Source organism: Heterodontus francisci, chromosome 32 (genome assembly GCF_036365525.1).
Source record: "Heterodontus francisci isolate sHetFra1 chromosome 32, sHetFra1.hap1, whole genome shotgun sequence".
NCBI classification, from domain to species: domain Eukaryota; kingdom Metazoa; phylum Chordata; class Chondrichthyes; order Heterodontiformes; family Heterodontidae; genus Heterodontus; species Heterodontus francisci.
The window spans coordinates 46,884,164-46,889,958 of NC_090402.1; the positions used below are offsets into that span (position 1 = coordinate 46,884,164).

Below are 5,795 nucleotides of genomic sequence, written 5' to 3' on the forward strand. Positions count from 1 at the left end.
TACAACTGTAATATGACGTCCCAACTCTTGTACTCAATGCCTCAGCCGATGAAGGCAAGCATACCATACTCCTTCACCACCCTGTCTACCTGTTGTGCCTCATTCAGGGAATTATGTACTTGCACCCCAAGGTTTCTCTGCTCAACAACACTCTCCAGGGCCCTGCCATTCACTGTATATGTCCTGCCCTGGTTTAACTTCCCAAAATGCATCACTTCACACTTGGCTGTATTAAATTCCATTTGCCAATCCCTTGTCCACTTTCCCAGTTGATCTACATCCTGTTGTAACCTTAGACAACCTTCTTCACTGTCCATTATACCACCAATTTTGGTGGTCATCTGCAAACCTACTAATCATGCCCCCTACATTCACATCCAAGTCATTAATATATATGACAAACAGAGGGCCCAGCACCAATCCCTGCGGCACACCACCGGTCACCAGCCTCTAATCTGAAAAACAACCCTCCACTACCACCCTCTGCCTATCACCAAGCCAAATTTGTATCCAGTTGGCGAGCTCACCCTAGATCCCATGTGTTCAAACCTTCTGGATCAGCCTACCATGCGGGACCTTGGCAAAGGCCTTGCTAAAGTCCATGTAGACAACGTCCACCACCCTGCCCTTGTCAATCCTCTTGGTCACCTCCTCAAAAAACTCAATCAAATTCGTGAGGCATGATTTCCCATGCACAAAGCTATGCTGACTATCCCTAATCAGACCTTGTCTTTCCAAATGCATATAAATCCTGTCTCTCAGAATCCCTTCCAATAACTTTCCCACTACTGATGTAAGGCTCACCAGCCTGTAGTTGCCTGGCTTATCCCTGCTGCCCTTCTTAAATAAAGGCAATGTTTCTAGCTTCTCCCCAAATCACTACTCCCAGCTTTTTTCTTTATTCCTACCCTCTTCATTACCATCCATTTGCCCCTACCCCCATCAACATCTCCTCTTCCTCACTGCCAACAGTTTTACCCCTCCCTCTTTCACTGTTCTTCTGTTTCCCCTCTGGCATACATTCTGCCTGCTCCCCCTTGTTTCTGTGTCACCAGGGATTCCCACTGATAATATACAGGTGGTAATCCAGGCCAATAGCACTGAGTGCTACACAAAGGAGGAGGAATGAGGCCTGTCCAGCGGAACTGGTCACTGGACTCGGGTCAGAATTAGAGGAGTGGGGGAACAGGTGCAGTCAGTTGTGCTGCTTTGTCTCAACACTGACTGTCTCCTCAATATGCTGATTGTTGATTCCCAATCCATGTACCTTTCCCAGGTCTACAACCCTCCTAAATCTCTGCATTTCCCCAACTCTGGCCATGTGCATGTCCAATTTTTTCTGCCCCCACCGATGACAGCCCAGCATCAAACCATTTAGGCCCTAAGCACTGGAATTCTTATGTCTCTTTCTTCAAGACACTCCTTAACAAAGATTCAGCTGTCCTAATGTCTCCTTTGTTAGCTAGATGTCAATTTTTGTCTGATTACTCTCCTGTGAAGCACCTTGGGCATTTTACTACATTAAAATAAAATGAAAGCTGTTACCATTGGCGTGTATGATGACAGAATTGTGATTACCAACCAACAGACTGGACTAATCTGGTGAACAGTTTCCCATCTCTTGGAAAACATGCCAGCTGGTGGCCTGTACTGGACCCATCCTAATCCTTTAATAACTGGAACAGCTTTACTTCTCTAAAGCAAACCAAGTCCGCTCAGTTACTTCAAACTGCATTGATCTTAAGAGCAACGGAAGGGTTGGACTGCATAGCCATAGCGACCAACCCCCTCAAAACCTCAAAGCAAGAAATGCCAACTCTGGCGGGACATATTCCTGGAGGTTTCACCGCATAACCTCCGGCTTCCAACAGCTCCCTCCACTCAAACAGCCTTCCCCCGCCCCAACCTCTCCATGTCCAATATTTTTAAGTGTTCAAAGTAAACACCATTTTTATTGACCTTATGATTTCTCCTCTGGACAAACCTTTAATCCTTGGGGACTTCAGGGCAATCCTAAAATGTTGGCAACCCTGCTCCCTGCCCCCCACCCAGGTGAGGCGATGGGACAGAGCCCCCTCCCCTCCATGAGCGCGGGCGCCCCATATGCCATCACTCACGCGCCACTAACGACCGTTGCACGAAGCAATCCTCGCGCTCTTGACCAAGCACTCGCAGACTAATTGACTCTCTCTCACAGCCACCCTTACTTCCGGTTTTAAAAAAAGCCTCCCGCCCACACACCGCCAAAGATCGACAGCCGTGTTGGCCAATCACAGCAACGCTGCGAGCTCCCTCACTCCCCACTTGCTGCGATGATGACAGTTAGAGGGCGCGTGGCGTGCTTGAACTGCAGCTCGTGACTAACCTTCGACCGCCCCTGGAATGCAGCTATGGCTTCATAGTGCAGGCACGTCTTCCCACTCTACTTTATGTAACCCTATCAGCATACCCTTAGGGACATAGGACATTCAGCCCGTAGAGCCTGCTCTGCCATTCAATTAGGTCACAGATGATTGTCTACATAAATGCCACTTTCCTGCACCATCTCCCTTGATGTTATTAGTATCCAGATTTCCACTGATTTCTGTCTTGAACATGCTCAGTGATGGAGATTCCACAGCCCTCTGGGGTAGAGAATTCCAAAGATTCACTATTCTCTGAGTGAAGAAATTCCTTCTCTTAGTCTTAAATGGCCTAACCCTTATTCTGAGACTAATGTCCCCTGGTTCTAGACTCATCAGTCAGTGGAAGCATCCTATCTACATCCTTTTATTCCTTTTTCCTATCTTCTGTGCTTATCAGACTTTTCCTTAAATACATTCATGCTAATTGCCTTTACTGCTCCTTTGGAAAGTTTCACATTTTAACTATTCTCTGGGTAAAGAAGTTTCACCTGAATTCCCTTTTAAATTTGAGTGACTATCTTAATTTTATGAGTCCTAGTTCTGGTCTCCCCTTTCAGTGGAATTATTAAATACTTTCATCACCTCAAAGACCTCTATCAAGTCATCTCGCAATCTTTTTTTTTAAAAAAAGAGCCCCAGCCTGATTAGTATAACCTTTCAGTTCTGGTATTGGTCGAGTAAATCTTTTTGCACTTCAAGTGCCATATATCCTTTTTATAATATGGAGACTGGAACTATTCACAGCATTCCAAATGTGGTCGAACAAAAGTTCTATACAAACGTAATGTAACTTCTCTACTTTTCAATTTTATACCTCTAAAAATGTACTGTGCTTGCTTTTTAATAGCCTTATTGTAGTGCTACTGTTAGTGATTTGTGCATCTGCTTCTCTAATCCATTTAGACACTTATTTTCCAAGATCTCCTTATTCTGCCTACAAAAATTTCCCCTGGTTCCAGACTCACCAGCCGGGGAAAACATCCTATCTACATCCACCCTGTATGAACTTTATAAGTTTCAATGAGATCACCACTTGTTCTTCAAAACTGGAGAGAATACAGGCCCAGTTTCCTCAATCTCTCCTCATAGGAGAATCCCGCCATCCCAGGCATTAGTCTGGTGAACCTTCGTTGCACTCCCTCTATGGCAAGTATATCCTTCCTTAGATGAGACGACCAAAACTGTACACAATACTCCAGGTGCAGTCTCACCAAAGCTCTATACAATTGCAGTGATAGATCTTTGCTCCTATACTCAAAACGTTTACGATGAAGACCAACATACCATTTGCCTTTCTAATTGCTTGCCGCACATACATGCTAGCTTTTAGTGACTCATGAACAAGGACACCCAGGTCCCTTTTGATATCAACACTTCCCAACCTCTCACCATTTAAGAAATACTCTGTTATTTCTACCAAAGTGGATAACTTCACATATTTCATCTGCCATGTTCTTGCCCATTCACTTAGCCTGTCCAAGCCCCCTTGAAGACTCCTTGCATCCTCCCCACAACTTTTATTCCCACCTAACTTGTTTATGGTATTAGTTGAGATAAATATCGCCTAGGACACCAGAACTCCCTGTACTTCAAATTGTGCCATGGGGATCCCCATAGGCAGGTAGGGTCTCAGTTTAATGTTTTGTGCAAAAGACAGTACCTCCTGCAGCACAGTATTCCTCAATACTGAAGCACCAGCTAAGATTATGTACAGTCCTGACTTGTTGATCTGACTCAAGCGTTACCTGGTACTTAATATATGCCACATTTTGACTGAACATTATGTATAGTGTTACGACTGACCGCTCCTGTCAAAACCCCCAATCAAAATATACGATTCTGATTGTGGTGGGACCAACGCACTGTTAATTCAATCCCGTCGCTCCACAAATCGGCTAACATATCATTTAAAACTATCCAAATTAAAGCAAGACCCAACCAAATTGTACCATCTATTAACCCCCGAATGTGGCTATCCAAAGGTGTCTTTAAATCAGTAAATTAATTCTTTAATTAGAAGAACTAAATTCTTACACTACGAAGATATAAACATTTAAAATAGAAAAAAATAGAGTCCTTGCAAATTTACAGTCCAATGTTGCATGAAATCCTCACAGGATGTTGCTTGAAGTCCTCACAGGAAGTTGCTTTCCTTCTCCAGCGAATTTCAATAATTAACGACTTGCAAATATTTTCAACAGATTCAATCTGACTTTAGAATTTTGAGGGATAAAAGATTGTCATAGTCTAACTTCCCTTTCAATTTTAATTATCAGAGCTCTCTGTTTTGGCTTGACTTTTTTAAAAAAGAATTTTGAGAGATAATAGATTAAAATCCTCTTCCTTCAGTTTAAATGGTTGAGAGCTCTTGACAGGTACTGTCAACACAGCTGTCCTGTGTCTTCTGTTAGCACTGTCAACTAAAAAGCCAGTTCAAAACTGAATTGTAACAAATGTATCGCATGAGACTCACTCCCAGTGACTGTTTCCATGGTATAGAGAATGCACCCTTTGAATCACAGTCACAAATGGCTGTTTCTAAGGCAATGAAAATGCACCTTCCTACAACTCCTGAGGCTTGCTGGTTCTTAAAGCAATATTGATCCCTTGCAAGTCTTAAAGGCAAACCGTATGTTCTGAAAAACTACAGGATCATGACAATAGTAAATATGCATGCATATATAAAAACAGATACCAAGTGCTACTTAGATTTCTGTTGACTTTAGTTACCTTTAAATTATAACAATAGCATTAACTGGATTGTTAGCTTCAGTTGGTGAGTAGGGCTTGTTGTGTTGGGGAGCTGAAGTAGTGCAGCCTTTAACTTAACAGGACTCCAGCATCAACTGCGCTTTGTACATTATCTTGCCCAAGAGTGCCAAAAGTGAGTAACCTTTCCAAGTTATTACCTAATGTGATCAGTATTCATTGGGTAAACAGCAAAAGCATGTTGGCTGTTTTTAAATAGGGTGCTTATAGTGAGCGTCCAAAGTAGCATACACATCCCATTTCTAATTATCTTTCCCTCTATAGTTTTGCATTATACCCTACCCATTATTCAGATTCAAGATCTTGGGAACAGGAAAAAGTCATTCAGCTCAAGCCTGTTCTATCAATTAGATCACAGCTGATCTGTACCTCAATTCTGTTTACCCCCCTTTGCTCCATATCCTTTGATACCCTTATCTCTTTGTTTTCCTTAGATCCAAAGTAGATGACCTCACACTGAATTTCATGACATAATTCACTCACGGTCTGTTTATGTGCTTTTGGAACACCCTGCTCCCATTTACACTTGGAAATCAAAATTTCAAAGAATAGTCAACTTGCAAGTTGTCAGCCATTTGAACATAGGCCCCAAAAATTGAAAGGCAAGATTAAACCATACAT

General features: G+C 42.8%; 1 protein-coding gene across 2 annotated transcripts in view; it reads right to left on the bottom strand.

The window, feature by feature from the left end:
• Nucleotides 1-2,207, bottom strand: part of dph7 (diphthamide biosynthesis 7) — a 43,271-nt gene extending 41,064 nt beyond the window's left edge. For both annotated transcript variants that reach the window (XM_068012743.1, XM_068012744.1), the window contains exon 1: nucleotides 2,118-2,207. The gene's annotated coding sequence lies outside the window, so the exon portion shown is untranslated. The remainder of the gene's footprint in view (nucleotides 1-2,117) is intronic.
• Nucleotides 2,208-5,795: the final 3,588 nt, after the last annotated feature.